General features: G+C 34.3%; 1 protein-coding gene across 2 annotated transcripts in view; it reads right to left on the reverse strand.

Annotated features, from left to right (window-relative positions):
• PAPPA2 (pappalysin 2) overlaps positions 1–19,075 on the reverse strand; it is a 260,484-nt gene that overhangs the window by 100,249 nt on the left and 141,160 nt on the right. The gene's annotated exons all lie outside the window — the stretch shown is intronic.

Raw genomic sequence — 19,075 nt, forward strand, 5'->3', positions numbered from 1 at the left:
CCATGTCTAACGCCTGCAAAAGCATCCGTGTAAAATCAATAAAAAAGTTATATTAGTAGCAATCAGATAGGAAAGTGGAAAATGAGTGCTTTCCCCGCTGAGATAAACTGGGAGACGAAGTTCCTCTTTCAACACACTAGTCTAGTTTTTGATGGAAATGAAAACCATATAGATATAGGCATCTTTGCTTTTGCAGGATTCCCAAGAATGGAGGGATCCACATAGGTCAATTTTTCAAACAGAATAATGTCTTTTGAAGCACAGGAACTTTTCAGGAATTTCAATCATGTGTATCAAAATAATGGCAATATGTATTAGAAATGTTTCTGTCCTCTCAAACAAAGAATCCTGTACTCAACTGAATTTTCACTTGATGAATTGGAGGCATCATTTTGAGCATCAATTGCCGAGACAACAATCCTCTAAAGCAGGGCTCCTCAACTTAAATGTGCATACAAATCACCCGAGGAGCTTGTTAAAATGCAGATTCTGATTTAGTCGAGCCTAGATTCTGCATTTCTATCTAGCTCTCTGGTACACTGATGCTTTCGGATGCCCACTATATTTTGAGTAGCAAGGCTCTAAAAGTATCAATAGATATAATTATCTTTGCCCTTAGCATTTGATAGCCTAATGCTTTTATTAATTATATTTGTTTATTATCTCATCCTTTTCTAAAATCACCATCAAGCTTAAAATAAAGTGCAGAGCTGGAAGGAATCATCTAATTCAAACACCTCATTTTAAAGCTAAGAAAACTGACTCCCAAGAAGGTTATATGATTTATATAAGGTTACTTGACTGGTTAATGGTAAAAACAGGGCTTACAATACCATTTTTCTGAGTACATGTTTTCTTCTAGTTTCTAAATCTCCTACTAATTTTTCCCCCTTTTCTGTAACAGACTGAAAATTCAGATGACCAATATTGTTAGAATTCCATGTAAAGAGACTCTAACAAAGAGTCTTGTCAACTTTCCTATGAACAAAGTCAAAGAATCCAAAGTAGTGATTGGATGTGGTGTCTTCTACATGTGAGCTTTTTCTGTTTTGCTAAATCATGAAATCTGGACAGTTTTCTGGATGGTTAAAGACATCTCTGAATAAAGGATTAGCAAGTCACTGATTAAATAAAAAAAGAATTAGGAGAGTTGCCAGATTAAACAAAAAGAAACAGGATGCTCACTTAAATTTGAATATCAGGGAAACAACAAATAATTTTTCTTTAGTTTAAGTACGCCTCGAATATAGCATAGGACTTATACTAAAAATTTATTCACTGTTTATCTGAAATACTATTTTTTCCTCAACCCAAAGTCAGAAAGATATAAAAATGTACAATAAGAAAAATAGAAAATGGAGAGATAAAAGAAAGAAGAGCAGAGAACACAAATAAAAACAAGAAAAGAGGAACAGATTTTGTAGATGTTTACGTATGTAAACAAAAATAGAAAAAGAAAAATAGTAAGAGTGGTAGACACTTTTTGATCAGCTAACAGAGAACACTCATTTCTAATATGGGCTGGTCCTTAACTTCTGAATGAATAAAAGTTTGCTATTTAAGTATTTTCTAATAAAATGTAGGTCCAAGAAGAGGAGGAAAAATACCTTCTAATAATGACACAGATGGCACAATAAAAAGTTGCTATTCTATGAAAAATCAGAGCTAGAAACAAACAAAAAACTATTAAAAATCCATGATTTTAAAAATAAATTGTGAGTTATTACAAAACATGTAGGGCTGATTAACAATGAAAGCACTATATGTCAACATTTATGGGCCAGTGTTAAAGTAGTACTTAGAGGACAAACTTATACAACAGTTAAAACAGGTTATCCTGTTATAACAAGAAGCTATAAAAGAACTTCAGCATCAATCCAGAGAAACAGCAGGAGAGGAAATATTAAAGATAAAGACAGAATTAGTCGATCAGAGAACAACTAGAACGAAAAGAGAAATGAACTAAGAGTTGTTCTTTGAATAAATCCCAGGCATGAGTAATCAAGAAAAAGAAGAGAAAATGAAGGTTCAAAACCATACAATATAAAGGGAGTGATAACTTGAGCCAAAATAGAGATGAGACTGGGGCCGGCCCAGTGGAGCAGTGGTTAAGTTTGCACGTTCCGCTTCTCGGCGGCCCAGGGTTCGCCAGTTCAGATCCCAGGTGCAGACATGGCACCACTTGGCACGCCATGCTGTGGTAGGCGTCCCACATATAAAGTAGAGGAAGATGGGCATGGATGTTAGCTCAGGGCCAGTCTTCCTCAGCGAAAAGAGGAGGATTGGCAGCAGTTTGCTCAGGGATAACCTTCCTCAAAAAAAAACACAACAAAATAGACATGAGACATACTAAAAATAATTAACAACTATAAGCACTAACTTTGAATATGTGGAAGGAATTAATAAATTTCTAAAAATATCCAATAGTCCAAGATTGGAAAAGAAAAGTTGAATATATTAATAAAAATCAAAGAAATTTAAATGAGAATCATAAATCTTTCCTCAAACAAGCCCCAGGACCAGTTGGTTTTACAGGAGAGTTCTGTCAAATTTTGAAGGAACAGATAATTTCTATTTTATACAAGTGTTTCAGAAAATAAAAAAGAGGGAAGACTGCTCAAACAATTTTTATGAGTCTGGTATAATTTGAATATTCAAAATATATGTATACTAATTGCACATATAAATACACATGCAAAAGTCCAAAATAAAAAATTAACCAATAAAATCCAAGAGCATATTTAAAATGTAATAGATAAAAAAACAAGTAGGTTCACTCCACAAAGGCAAAAATGACTTGATATAAAAAAAAATACCTATCAACATGATTGAACATAATGATGGACCAACGGAGAACAATTCACATGATCATATCAATTGCTGCAAATCAAGTGTTTAATTAAGTTCAGATCATACATATTAATACGTTTTTCAAGAGGCAGAAGAAATGAGCTAAGGCTTATTCTAAAACTTTGCGTCCATGAATAATGAATAGCTAACTCAATTTTGAAAAAGACGTGCAAAAAAGTGAAAAGGACGGACATGCCCTACCAGATATGTTTACATAGTAAAAGTTACAGTAGTAAAAACAGTGTATTGCCGGTGTAAGGGACAGGAAAATAAATCAGTGGAATATGACAGAGTGTTAAAATAACAGACTCACGTATATTCCAGAAACTAGTGTATATATATAATTAATATGGCACTGCAAATCATCAGGGCAAAGATGAAAGTTTTAATGGTTGGGGTGAGAAAAACTGGCTTATCATATTTAGAAAAAAAAAGTAGAATCCTACCTTATTCTATATACAAAAACAAATTTCAAATATGTTCAAGACTAAACTTTAAAAGGCAAAACTATAAAACTAATATAATGAAAAATATCTTTGCAGTCTCTGAAAAAAACTAATAAATTTATTTATATTACAATGAAAGAGAAGAGGAACACTAAATACGTGATGATTATTTTTGTAAGGTGATGCTCTATCCCACTATCAATCAGAAAAAAATGCAAAATATAAGAACAGTGAGATATCACTTTGTTTCCATCACACTGGTTAATTTTAGGCAATTAGATAATACTAGGATCAGGCAAGGATATGTGGAAATGGGTGCACTATCCTCATTGTCTTGAAATTGTTAAGTTTAAGGCCACATGTCTACATATATGTCTATATCTTTGGGTGCATTTCTGGGCTGTCTTGTTCCATTGATCGGTCTACTCATCTCCCAGCCCCTTGATATTTTAACCACTATAATTTTATGATATATTTTGATATTTGACAGGGCCAGCCCTCCTTCACTACTCATCTTTTGTAGAATTTCCATAAAAACATTAAAACCAACTTTATAATTCTTTTAAAAATCTTGTTAGAATTTTTATCGGGATTATGTGAGGTTTAAGATTTAGGGAGAATTGACTTCCACAGGATACTGAATTTTTCTATACATGACCAGTTTGTGCCTCTTCATTTATTCAAGTTTCCCTTGTATCTTCATGTTGATCTTTCAAATTTCTTTTTTTACATTTATTCCTAGATATTTTACTATTTTTACTGCTATTGTAAATGAAGAATTTTCTTTAATCATATTTTCTCATTGATTGTTGTTTAAAATTGGAAAGCATACTTATTTTCATCTTAATTTTGTACTAAACTATGATATTAAGCGAAATAATTTTCAGGTTTTCTCTTTTCAGATGTTAACCCAATTTATGAGAAAATAATTCAAATTTTACTTCTTCCTTTCACATTTTATGTTTCATTTCTTTTATATCTCGTGAAGTATAAAAGTCTAACTGCATTTGTTATTTCCAGAGAAAGTAAAATAACAGTGATGATATAGGAGTGTTTCTACTTCACTGATTGCTACTCTTGGCTGTTATTTCCTTTTATTTTTACTTTGATCTTTTTTTAATCACTACTTATGATGGAAACTTTTATTATTGATTTTATTTTCCTAAATACAGACATTTATAGCTATAAATTTCCCTGTAAATACTGTTTTAATCATATTCCATAAATTTGACATGTTATTTCATTATCATTCAGCTCAAAATATTTTCTAATTTCCCCCTAAAATCATTTTTTATTGTATTTTTTTTGAGGTCATAATAGTTTATAACCAAAAACTCTTCTTTGAACCATGAGTTATTTACAAACGTAACACTTGATTACCAAAAAAATGAAGATTTCCAAGATATCTTGTTATTCATTTCTAATTTAGTACTGTTAAGGTCAGAGAACGTACTATTTAGGATTTCAATCATTATACATTTATTGAGACTAGTTCTTTGGTCTTGTATATGGCCTATCTTGGTGAGTGTACCATATGCATTCTACACTTGAGTGTAGTGTTTCTACAAATATCAATAAGGTCAAGATATTTAATAACGATCTTCAAATCTTATATACTAGCCCTGACTGTTTTTGTCTACTTGTTACATTAATTATTTAGAAAGAGATAACAAAAATCACCAATGATGATTATGGATTTGCCTGTTTGTCTACTAGTTCTGTCAACTTTTAATTCATTTCTTTGGAGGCTCTGTTCTTAAGTGCTTCAATTTTATAACAATTAAGATTGTTCTATATTTTTGATAAATTGACCCACTTTTCATTATGAAACGTCCATCTCAGCTAATAGTCTGTTTGAAGTCTATTATGTCATATATTAAGATAGCACACCAATTTTCTTATGCTTAGAGTTTACACGGTGTATAAGTTTCCACCCTTTTACTTTCAATCTGCATGTCTTTAAAGTGTTTTTGTATTAACAGTATATAACTAGTTTTTTCCATCTTAATTAAACTGACAATCTCTGCCTTTTTCATGGTGTTTTTAGACAATCTGCATTTAATGTAATTAATAATAGAGTTAGATTTAGGTCTACCACATGGATTTTTTTCTCTCTATTATTTGTTTCTTAGTTTTTTCCTTCCTTCTTTTAGGTGAATCAAGTTATTTTATTATTCCATTAATCTTCTCTTTTGGCTTTTTACCTATAGTTATTTGTGTATATGTATATTTTTTGTGATTGTTCTAGAGATTATAATATGTATGCTAACATTACAATCTACACTCAAATAATATTACTATCTCATGATCAAATAACCTTACTACTGTAAGGTGTAAGGACCTTACAGTAGTATTATCCCACTTACCACTTGTCCTTTGTGATAACATATATTATTTTTTCAGAGGAGGTGTCAGCCCAGCCTGTCATTGAGGTTTGAGGTTGCTCAGCTTGTTTTTTCCCACTCATGCCTCCTTTCCTTTTTTTCCACAGATGTTGATGCATAGTCATTCCTTAATAAACCTCTTGCACACTAAGTTCCATCTCAGAATCTACTTCTTTGAGAATCCAACCTGCCACAACCAAAGAAATTCTCCCCATCTTTGAAAAATTCCTTTTGATGAGGTTTCCACTCAGATGATAGTCCATCTTTTAAAACGTTTTGCAGGAAGAAGTGGTTTGCCTCTATTTCTGGCCTCTGTCACTTCCTCTTTTCAATCTAGTCTAACCCACAGTCCTACTTATCCACCTCTGTTCTGTGTCACAAGCAATATTATCAACATGCTCCCAATCACCAAGGCTTATACCTAACATCCCATCATTTATTCACGCAATCACCAAATATGTTGAACATTACAACAAGCAGGCTCTGTGCTCTGTGCTTGACATACACACGGTCTCTGCTCACAAGATCCTTACAGCTTATAATATGGAGAGACGGACAGGTAAGCAAGAACAGTGAACGTACAGACACGTTCTGTACAGAACATACAGAAGTATCTATTGAGGAGGCACATAAGAGGAAGTGATCAATTATAGTAAGTGGGGCTTGGGAGAGAAGTTTAGGAAAGACTGGGGCTTATAAAGAAAATAATCCTTGAGCTAAATCTTAGAAGATGAGCGTGTGTTTCTTAGGGAGAAACACCCACAGAGTGGAGAAAACATTTACAAAGTGAGGAAAGCATTTACCGAGAAGGAAAAACATGAAAGGTTACGGAGATGTGAAAACCTTGGCGTATTCCAGCACTGAAAGCAATCTGTTAAGACTAAAATGAGTAAAGCCTAGAATGTGTGTGTGTGTGTTGTATGTGAATATGTGTATAAAGGGGTGTGGAAGATAGGACAAATGGGGCAATTCAGTCTGAGATAAGACTTATCTCTATCTTCCTAAGTCCAACCAGTAACCAGGTCCTTTTGAGTCTATTTTGCACTTTACTGATCTGTAGCACATGACCTATGACATTCTGTCTTCTAAAATATTTGTGAAAACATGCCTACTGCAGTGTATGTACATTAAGGGTGATGACGGCGATTCATTCATTTTTGAATCCCCTATAGAACCAACATTTTATTCAGTTTAGGCAATGTTTATTGAATAGAATTAAAAGTGGATGTTGCCACGGTGTGGAAATAAGGCAAATGTCTATAAATGCCTTTAGTGTTAACTGGAAACACGAATACAGAGCAGAGGTCAGCACACTACGACCCATGGGGCAAATCTGACCTCCTGCCTGCTTTTGTAAAGTCTGTGAGCTAACAATGGTTTCATATCTCAGCGTTCATCAATATAACTTTATTAGAACATAGCGAAGCTTATTCCTTTACAAATTGTCTACGGCTGCTTTCATTCTACAACAGCAGCGTTGAGTAGTTGTGACAGAGACTATATGGCCCACAATCCTAACACATTTATTATCTGACTCTTTACAGAAAATGCTTCCTAACCCCTGGTATAGAGGAAGGACCATAGGCTTTGGAATAAGATGGATTTGAATTTGAATCCTATCTGTATCTCTACTTGCTATGTTATCTAAAATGCTTAGCATCTCTGAGTTTTCAGATAATCATTTTCAGAATGAGAAAAATTATATCCCTGATGGAGAGTTTGTATGAGAATTAATAATAAGATATCTGGAACAGAGAAAATCTCAATAAATGTGTTTCTCTCCCCTCTCTTCCCAGTGCCTGGTGTTAGGGATTCTCATCTTTGAAATCCAATCAATTAAATACGCATTGCATTTTCCTTTGAGGATTCATATGCAGTGTTTGGCTAGTTGAACCCAAAAAAGAAAGGGAGGAAATTATGGTTAACAGGCTTTAGGCTTTATGTAGCAAGGGTTTCCAGGCAGTGGTCCATGATTTATAACTGATGTGGAGGACCCTGGTATTTAAAATACTATGAGTATGTCGTGGTTTCTGTTAGGATAGCTAACCAGTCCAGCCTGAGTGAGAGCATTCCAAATTGGAGACATTTTAGAACAGTGATGAAAATAAACACGAACATATGATTTTGCATATATTGATGAGCTCCCTGTGAAACAAAACAAGTACTCATTGAATCTCTGCTTCTCAAATTGCTTCTTTTGTTGTCTATACTGCCGAGATTCAAAGCGCTTTCTGGAAGAGATCATGCCTTCTGTTTCTTTCTTTATCCCCCAATGGCACCTAGAGTTTACAATATGCACTTAATAAATCCTATGAATTCAATTCACAGACACATGGTCTTTGAAGAATTTAGAAGACGGGAAGGCTTTCCTTCCAATTCCACATATGTTTTAATTTGTTTTCTTGCTCATGTCTACTCCCCTGTTTATCTCAGTGCTTAATTCTGGGTTTGGCATATCATAGGTGCATAATGAATGCTGGTTGAGTGAGGCAACACAGTGTAGAGGAATAAACATGGGATCAGAGTCAAGACGCATGAGTTTGATCCTCAAGTTTACCATTTTATTCTTGAGTGATGTAGAAAAACCACTTTGAGTCTTTGATTTTTACTTTCCCCATCTGTACAATAGGAAAACACATGTTTTGCCAAACTCACAGGGCTATTGTGGTGATCAAATTAAAAAGTGCCTGAGAATGCACTTTGTAAAGTATAAATGGCTTTAAAATATGGTTTTTACCATAAATAATAAAAGGAATCTACATTTTATGCTATGGAAGAGAAAGTTCTTACATTTTGGTCTATTGGCCCAAGATTAGAAAAAAAATAAGAAAAACTACGAGAGACAAGTTACCTCAGTAAATGTGGACTAAAATGACAGATATTTTGTTGGGCAAGTAGCATTTTAGTAAATGAAGGATTTTTGGAAAGATATTTTCAAGGCTAATGTTTTCCAGCACAGTTGTTTCTCACTTGTGCAATATATTTGTCTCTAATCCACTGAATACAAATCATATTTATGTATCAAGATTAAAGTGAACTAAAAGGAATAATAAAGAGTCAGAAATTGTGCAGGCCTCAGAAAACGTTGGAAAAAGCTAACGAGCTCATTTTTAAAAATCACTTCTTAATTCATTTGGTATTAGGTAGATTAGGGAAAACTAAATTTTCTTAATAGATTAATAGGAATGTCTATTCATATCCTCTGCCCATTTTTTTGATCAGGTTGTTTGTCTTTTTGTTGTTGAGTTGAATGAGTTCTTTATAATCTTGGAGATTAACCCCTTGTCAGATAAATGATTTGCAAATATTTTCTCCCAGTTGGTGGACTGACTTTTCATTTCGTTCATGGTTTCTTTTGCCTTGCAGAAACTTTTTAGCCTGACATAGTCCCATGTTTTCTTTCATTTCCCTTCCCTGAGTGGACATGGTATTCGAAAAGATGTTGCTAAGATCGATGTCAGAGTGTGTGCTGCCTATATTTTCTTCTAGGAGTTTTATGGCTTCAGGTCTTACATTCAAGTCTTTAATCGATTTTGCATTAATCTTTGTGTATGGTGTAAGATAATGGTGTACTTTCATTCTTTTGCATGTGGCTGTCCAGTTTTCCCAACACCATTTAATGACGAGACTTTTCTTTAGCCATTGTATGTTCTTAGCTCCTTTGTCAAAGATTAGCTGTCCATAGATGTATGGTTTTCTTTCTGAGCTTTCAGTTCTGTTCCATTGATCTATGTGTCTGTTTTTGTGCCAGTACCATGCTGTTTCGATTACTATAGCTTTGTAGTATATTTTGAAGTCAGGGATTGTGCCTCTAGCTTTGCTCTTTTTTCTCAGGATTGCTTTAGCTATTTGGGGTCTTTTGTTGCTCCATATACATTTTAGGATTCTTTGTTCTATTTCTGTGAAGAATGTCATTAGGATTCTGATTTGGATTGTGTTGATTCTGTAGACTACTCTAAGTAATATGGACATTTTAACTATGTTTATTCTTCCCATCCTTGAGCATGGAATATCTTTCTATTTCTTTACGTCTTCTTCAATTTCTTTCAATAATGTCTTATAATTTTCAGTATATAGTGTAATTTTCACCTCCTTGGTTATATTTATTCCTAGATATTTTATTCTTTTTGTTACAATTGCAAATGAGGTTGCATCTTGACTTCTCTTTCTCCTAGCTTATTAGTGTATAGAAATGCAACTGATTTATGTACCTTGATTTTGTACCCTGCAACTCTGCAGTAGTTGTTGATTATTTCTAACAGTTTTCTGGTGCATTCTTTAGGGTTTTCTATATATAGAGTCATGTCATCTGCAAACAGCAAGAGTTTTACTTCTTCCTTTCCAATTTGGATACCTTTTATTTGTTTTTCTTGCCTAATTGCTCTGGCCAAAACCTGCAGTACTATGCTGAATAGGAGTGGCAAGAGTGGGCACCCTTGTCTTGCTCCTGTTCTTAGAGGGATGACTTTCAGTTTTTCCCTGTTAAATATGATATTGGCTGTGGATTTGTTATATATGGCTTTTTATTATGTTGAGGTGCTTTCCTTCTATGCCCATTTTATTTAAGTTTTTATCATAAATGGACATTGGATCTTGTCAAATGCTTTGTCTACACCTATTGAGATGATCATATGAGTTTTATTCCTCATTTTGTTAATCTGGCATATCACACTGATTGATTTGCAAATGTTGAACCATGCTGCATTCCTAGTATAAATCCCACTTGGTCATGGTGTATGATCCTTTTAATGTATTGCTGTATTTGGTTTGCCAACATTTTGTTAAGGATTTTCGCATCTATATTCATCAGTTATATTGGTTTATAATTTTCCTTCTTTGTGTTGTCCTTGTCTGGTTTTGGTATCAGGGTAATGTTGGCCTCATAGGATGAGTCGGAAAGAGTTCTGTCATCTTTAATTGTTCAGAATAATTTGAAAAGGGTAGGTATTAAATCTTTGAATCTTTGATAGAATTTTCCAGAGAAGCCATCTGGTCCTGGATTTTTGTTTTTTTGGGCGGTTTTTGATTGCTGTTTCTATCACTTTACTTGGAATTAGTCTATTCAGATTCTCTATATCTTCTTGATTCAGTTTTGGAAGGTTGTATGAGTTTAAGAATTTATCTATTTTTTCTAGGTTATCCAATTTGTCAGCATATAATTTTTCATAGTATTCTCTTCTAATCCTTTGTATTTGTGTGGTATCCATTCTAATTTCTCCTCTTTCATTTTTAATTTTATTTATTTGCACCTTCTGTCTTCTTTTCTTAGTGAGACTGGCTAAGGGTTTGTCAATTTTGTTTATCTTCTCAAAGAACCAGATAATAGTTTCATTGATCCTTTCTATTGTTTTTTAAATTTCTATTTCATTTATTTCTGCTCCAATCTTTATTATTTCCCTCCTTCTGCTGACTGTGGGCTTTGTTTGTTCTTCTTCTAGTTCTGTTAGGTGTAGTTTAGATTACTTATTTGAGATTTTTCTTGTTTGTTGAGGTAGGCCTGTATTGCTATAAATTCCCCTCTTAGTCTCGCTTTTGCTGCATCCCATAAGAGCTGGTATGTTGTGCTTTCATTTTCATTTGCCTCCAAGTATTTTTTGATTTCTCCTTTGATTTCTTCATTTATCCAATGGTTGTTCAGTAGCATGTTGTTTAATCTCCACATATTTGTGCCTTTCCCAGCTTTTTTCTTATAGTTGATTTCTAGTTTCATGGCACTGTGGTCAGAAAAGACACTTGATATAATTTTAATCTTCTTAAATTTATTGAGGCTTGCCTTGTTTCTCAACAGATGGTCTATCTTTGAGGATGTTCCATGTGCACTTGAGAAGAATGTGTATTCTGCTGTTTTTGGAGGGAATGTTCTATATATAAAGTCCATCTGGTCTAGTGTTTCATTTAAGGCCACTGTTTCCTTCTTGACTTTCTGTCTCGACGATCTATCCATTGATGTAAGTCGGGTGTTGGAGTCCCCTACTCTTATAGTGTTGCTGTCAATTTCTCCCTTTAGGTCTGTTAGTAGTTGCTTTATATACTTTGGTGCTCCTGTGTTAGGTGCACATATATTCATAAGTGTTATGTCCTCTTGGTGGAAAGTCCCTTTTATTGTTATATACTGCCTTTGTCTCTCATTGTCTTTTTTATCTTGAAGTGCACTTTGTCTGATATAAGTATGGCAACATCTGTTTTCTTTGGCTTGCCATTTGCTTGGAGTATCAGCTTCCAACCTTTCACTCTGAGCCTATGTTTGTCTTTAGAGCTAAGATGTGCTTCCTGGAGGCAGTATATTATTGGGTCTTGTTTTTCAATCCATCCAGCCACTCTGTGTCTTTTGATTGGAGAATTCAACACATTTACATGTAGAGTGATTATTGATATATGAGGGCTTAATGCTGTCACTTTACCTCTTGTTTTTCAGTGTTCTATATTACCACTGTTTCTTTTCCCTTGTATTTTTGACTGCCATTTCAGTTTGGTGGTTTTCTGTGACAGTTTTCTTAGTTTTCTCTTTAGGATTTGTGGCTCTGCTTTGATTTTTGGTTTCATGGTTATCACAAGGTTTGTATAAAAGATCTCATAGATGAGACAGTCCATTTTCTGATAGCCTGTTATGTACATTAGCCTAAGCAGGTTCTAGCTCTTTCCTCTTCCCCTTCTGAGTTGTCACCACAAGTTATTATTTTTAGTAATATGAGTTTGTAACTAAATTGAAGTGTTTATAATTATTTTTGATGCTTTCCTTCCCTTTATCTTTTATGTTATAATTAAGTGTTTGCTAACCTGTTCTGATAGATAGTTGCAGCTTTCTGATTTTGTCTATCTCCTTGCTCAAGGCTTGGTAAACCTTTGTCTTTTTGTTACAGGTAGGAGGGCTTCCTTCATCATTTCTTGTAAGGCAGATCTATTGGCGATGAACTCTCTCAGCTTTTGTTTATCTGGGGAAGCTTTTATTTCTCCATCGTATCTGAAGGATAGTTTTGCTGGATAGAGTATTCTTGGGTGAAAAGTTTTTTCTTTCAGTATTCTGAATATATCATTCCATTCTTTCTTAGCCTGTAAAGTTTCTTCTGAGAAATCTGCTGAAAGTCTGATGGGGGTTCCTTTGTAGGTTATTTTCTTCTGCTTGCTTCCCTTAATATTTTTTCTTTGTCATTGACTTTTGCCAATTTTAATATTATATGCCTTGGAGAAGGTCTTTTTGCATTGATATAATTAGGAGTTCTAATGGCTTCATGTACTTGTAAGTCCAGTTCCTTTTCCAGGTTTGGGAACTTCTCAGTTATTATTTCTTTGAACAAGCTCTTGGCTCCTTGCTCCCTCTTTTCTCCCTCTTGAATATTTATAATCCTTATATTGCTTTTCTTAATTGAGTCAGATATTTCTCAAAGAATTTCTTTAATTTTTAAAAATCTTAGTTCTCGCTCCTTCTTTACCTGAAGGATTTCTATATTTCTGTCCTCTTAATTCACTAATTCTGTCCTCCATAATATCAGCTCTATTTTTTATGATTTCTAGATTATTTTTTATCTCATTAATTGTGTTCTTCATATCCAGAATTTCTGTTTGGGTTTTTTTAGTTTCAATCTCTTTGGTGAAGTATTTCTCCTACTCAATAATTTTATTCCTGAGCTCACTGAATTGTCTTTCTCAGTTTCCTGTAACTCTTTGAGTTTCTTATGATAACTATTTTGAATCCTCTGTCATTTAGATTGTAAATTTCTGTGACTTCATGACTGGTTTCAGGAGACTTATCATTTTCCTTCTGCTCTAAAGTGTTACTGTAGTTCTCCATGGTGTTTGATGAATTAATCCTTTGCCAGTGCATTGTGGTAGTATCCAGTCACAGATTCCACCTGCCACTGCTAAGAGGGAGCATGAGCTGTGTTTTCTGATCCCACCCCATATGCTGAAAGTTGTGCAGGTAGGGCTGCTCTGCGTTTGTGTGGGATGGCCAAAGCCACTCTGCAGGTTGCACTCAGCTGGGCAGGGCTTCTATGCTGGGCAGATGGGTTGTGCACCATAGGCAGGGCATCTGTATTCAGCATATGAGTCACCCTTGCACAGGCAGGGCCACTGAACTTGGCAGTGGATCAGCTGAGCTGCTACACTAGGCAGGAGGGGCACCTACATGGGGGATGAACCACCACTCAGTGGGTCCTGTGGGCTGCTGTGCTTTGCAGGCAGGGCACCTTCTGAGTGGGTGAGGCACCTCATCACCTGCACTGCTCTCAGGGGCAGACACCTTCACATGAGCTGAGCCATCACCATTGGGGGTAGAGTATTCTCTCCTGTGGGGCTGCCATGGCTTGGGGGATGCTCCTGCAGGCTGAGCTACAACTCCAGAAGTGTTTGCACAGGCAGGGCTCCCCCCACCTCCTCTTACATTCACACTGGCTGCTGTATGAGGATTTGCAACCTGGCTCACTGTTGCTGCGTGGGGAGAGGGCTGTGCTTGCTCACATAGTTCCACTGCCTCCTGGGGATCCAGTCCACCCACATTCAGATGTACAGCTGCATGGATCTCTCAGATGTTCTGTTGTGCTGTGCAGGGAATTCTCTTCTGGTTAATGAATGCCCATTTAGTTATAACTTAGAGGAGAGAGAGAAAGGGAACAACTCACTCTGCCATGATGCCAATGTCACCCTCAATAAACAGACTTTTTAAAGCTAAATAAAAATGAGGCAAGCATAGAAATGTAGAAAGGACTGAAGATCACTGGAGAGGGTAAATATTAGCTAATTTAAAATCATATTAACTTTTAAAAGCCTGGAAGTAATAAATGGAGGTAAAGTATTCTCAGGTACTGATTGATCATGAAATTGTGAGGGTACTAATTCATAGTAGGCTCTAACCAGTTAAGGATGCATGCTGCAATCTCTAGGGTAACCACTTACAGAATAAACTAAACGTACAACTAACAAAATCATAGAATGGGAAATAAAATAATAAAGCTATTTGTTTAATCTAAAACAGAGCAAAAAATAGAACAAATGGAACAAGTGAATAAGAAATAAGTATATTGGTAGATTTAAAACTAATCCACCAAGAAGATACAGAAATTCTAAAGTTACAAACTGACAGTCCTCACTTTACTGGTTCCCATAAACACAAATAGCAGTTATCACAATTTAGTGATATAACCTGAGAGTCCAAACAATATGATTCAAATTTCAGTTAGCACCATATATTAACCGTAACAGCAGAAAGTACAAACTTCACTCATAGTCCTTCCATCCACAAATCACCAAGGAGATAACAAATGAGAATCATGATCAGTGACCAATTACATCACTTCTTTCAAAGTCTGGCATTGGTCGGTCACTGTGTCTCTGTTACTCAGTTGATGCAGAGACAGAAAAGTGAGCAGTTGTGCTGCCTCTTTGTCTCTCAGTGACAAACCTACAGGACATTTTACAAACATAGATAATCAAAAGAGGGAATCAGCTAACGAGGACGAGAGTGCAGCAAAGAAACAAAAATGATAAAATTGGAATTAAAGGTAAATAAAATTGTAGAAGAAAAAATAGCTGACTGTGGGAATGTTGATGCTGTTAGCACTTGAGAGACTCGATATGTAGGCCAGAGAAAATTAGTGAAAGCAGCCTTATCAACATAAATGAGGAAACTGGTTGTGACAAAAAAAGGATGAAGATGTCCCAGAGGAAGTGATGCCAAGAAAAAATTCACATTAAAAAAATTCCTCAGAGAAATTTCATAACATTGAAAGTACAAATGATAAAATGTTGGAAGCTGATCAAACTAAGAAAGGAATATGACAATTCACAAATGCATAGAAAAACTGCTTGCTTTATAGCATCAGTCACATGATAAAAAAAAAAGGCAAGCATTGTCCAAACTACTTTGGGTAAGTTTGTCTTTTTTTTTTTAACAAAGAAATGAAATACTTTAATCCTCTACGTTTCTAATGTTTTAAATTATAGCAAACTAAATAAATATCAGTTTTACTTTTTTTCATTTCCCTTCACATTTATTATTGAAAATAAGAGAGTATTCAATATTGTGATAAAAACTTTTAGAGGTCATGTAACAATTGTAATTTTTACCATTGATTATTAAGTTTGCCTTGCATAGTTTCAGCTTACATGGTCATTTTGTGGTCCCATGCTACCATATAAAGTGAGAATCACTTGCATATTTCACAATATGGCCTCAAAAATGTATAAATCAAAAACTGACAAAAATAAAGGAGAAACAGACGAATCCAAGATTATGGTAGGAGAGTCTAACACATAGCTCCCAGTAATTGATGGAATCAGTACAAAATCTCAGAAAAAAATATGTATATATATAAAAAATATATAAAATATAAGAAATTTCAACAACATGATGGATGAACTTGATCTATCTTAAATATACAGAATCCTGCATCCAACAATTTCAGACTACATATTCCTTTCAAAGTACATGTACTATTTACCAATATTGACCATATGCTGGTCCATAATTCAAGGTTCAGCAAATTACAAAGAATTAAAACCGCAAAGAATATGTTCTTTGACCACAGAAGACTCTAGCTATAAATCAAAAACAAAAAGTTAACCAGAAAATCCACAAAAGCTTGGAAGCTAACAGCATACTTATATATAACTCAGGAGCCAGAAAGGAAACCAAACGAAAATTAGAAAATAAGTTTGAACTATATGATAACAGAAATAAGACATGTGAAACTTGTAGGATGTAGCTAAAAAGGAATCTTATGGCCTTAATGCATATATAAAAGAGAACAGAACCTAAGAATCGTGTAAGCATCATCTCAAGTTACTAGAAAAAGAAGAGCAAATTAAATGCCAACATATAAGGAAAGAAATAATAAAAACAAGGGCACACACATAGGCTCTGATTTTCATTATTTCTTTCCTTTTATGTTTATACATATATACTCCTTTTACATATACAGGTATATATGCATATATACACACATATATATGTATGTGTGTGTATATATATGAATTTATTTCTTTGGTTGAGTCTATAAAAAGATTAATTAAAGATAGATTAAAGATTAAAACAATAAAATTGATAAAGCTTTAGCAAGACTCAACAAAAAAAATAAAAGAGATATAACAATATATATATTATAACAATAGCATGAATGAAAAAAGTCCTAGAGATTGTGGGAACATTACAAAAGAAAATAAGAGAACAATATGAAACACTTAATGTCAATAAATTAAAGTTTTAGGAAAAAAGGACAAATTACTTGAAAAACTCAACTTACCAAAATTGACCTAAGAAGAAACAGAAAACCCAATTCTTCTATATTTGTCTCAAAGTTTTAACACATAATTTAAATTTTTTCCTAAAGAAAACTACAGCCTCAAAGAGCTTCACTGATGAACACCTCCAAAATTAATACCAGTCTTACACAAAGTAATCAAGAGAACTGGAGGAAAAAGAAACCTACTTTAGAAGTCAATCCTAGCCTTCGTCGTAAAACCTGACAGGACAGTAAAATAAAAGAAAATTAGGAACTGGCTCTAATGAACATAGATTTAAAAAAGAAAAAACACTTAAAATATTCACAAATAAAATCCAAAACCCACTGACAAAGGATTATACATCACCTCCAAGGTGTTATTGTTTCCCAGGCATATAAGTTTGGTTCATATTTAAAAGTTTATTAATGTAAGTCTAGAAATTGCCAGAACAAAAGAGAAAATAATATGGTCATCTCAGTAGATGCAAAAAAGCATTTGATAAAATTCAACTCCCTTTTCTCAGAAAACCATAAAATGTTAAGAGAAACTGAAGACAACTTAAGTAACTGAAAGAATACATTAGAAGAGAAATATATTAAAGAGAAAACTCCCCCCAAAATTGTCATAGAGATTCAATGAAATCCCAGTCCATATAACATCAGATATTTGTTTCCATTAGTGGAAAATGAAGCCAATTCCAAAATTTATACGGAAATTCAAATGACCAAGAATAGCCAATACAATCTGGAAAAAAAGGAACAAAATTTTAGGACTTACATAATAGGATTTTAAGACTCAACAAAAATGTACAGTAAGTAAGAGTGTAATCTTGGTGCAAGAATATACAAACCAGCAGAACAAAATGGAGAATCAATAAACAGACGTCCACATATATATTGCCAGTTGATTTATGACAAAGGTGACACAGTGCAGCACAGTGAGGAAAAGGAAATTTTAGTTTGAGTAACAGTGGTTCTAGACCTACTGCAAATCCATAGGGGAAAAAAAAATCTTAATCTATACCTCACACAATACACAAAAATTACAGTGGATTATAGACCTACACATGAAAAGCAAAACAATAAAATTTCTAGAAGACAACATAGGGAAGTATATATTTGTGGTAGGCAAAGTTTCTTAATATAGTACACTAAAAAGCACTAACCATAAAGGAAAAGAAGGATAAATCAGACTTTCAAAAAATTTAGAACTTCATTTGTCTAAAGATACCACTAAATGCAAGAAAAAATAAGCCATCTCCCAATCTCATTAGTCAACATGTAAATGCAAATCGAAACCACAGGGCATACCTTTACATGTCCAACAGAATGGCTAAAATTAAGACTTAAAATATCAAGTGTTGCTGTAGATGTGAAGCAACTGGAATACTCTTAAGCCTCTGGTGAGAGAACAAATTAGTACAACCACTGTGGAAAAGTATTTGGGATTATCTGCTAAAGCTGGTCACCTGTCTACACATGATCTAGAAATTCCAAATATACCCAACTGTTTATATACGTTTGCCAAGAAATGTGAGTAAATGTGTATAGCAGAAATATTCATAATATCCTAATGGAGAAAAACTGCAAACAAACCAAACGTTCGTCAATACGGATAAATAAATTGTGCTGTATTCATGCACTGGAATGCTACCTAGCAACGAAAATGAACAACACCACTGAGAGAAGCAGCATGGTTGAATCTCACAAATAGAGTGTTGAGTAAGAAAGAATCAGACACAAAAAGTACATACTGTCAAGTTTTTCATGTAAAGTTCAAAAATAGGCAAACTAATCTATGGTGAGAGAAATAGAATAACACCTCTGTGGTATATTAACTGAGGAGTGCGAGAGCCTTTGGGATGATGTTAACGCTCTGTTTCCTGATCTGTGTGGTGGCTAGAGAGGATGTTCACTGTGTAAAAACTCACTGATCTGTGCGTTTCTGATTTTGGCCCTTTCTTGTGAGTATGTTACACTTTGATAAACTGATTACTTGTAAAGAAAGAAGTCCAAATTTCAGAAAGAGGTGAAAACAAATTCAAAGTGTAAAACTTTGAGATAACAAAAGGAAATTTCCTGATGAGCCATTCCAATGCATTTACACATTTACACATAGATATACACACACGTGTACACACACGTATACAGACACAAGCATCATCTATCTGCAGACTTC

Source organism: Equus asinus, chromosome 25, assembly GCF_041296235.1.
Source record: "Equus asinus isolate D_3611 breed Donkey chromosome 25, EquAss-T2T_v2, whole genome shotgun sequence".
NCBI lineage: Eukaryota > Metazoa > Chordata > Mammalia > Perissodactyla > Equidae > Equus > Equus asinus.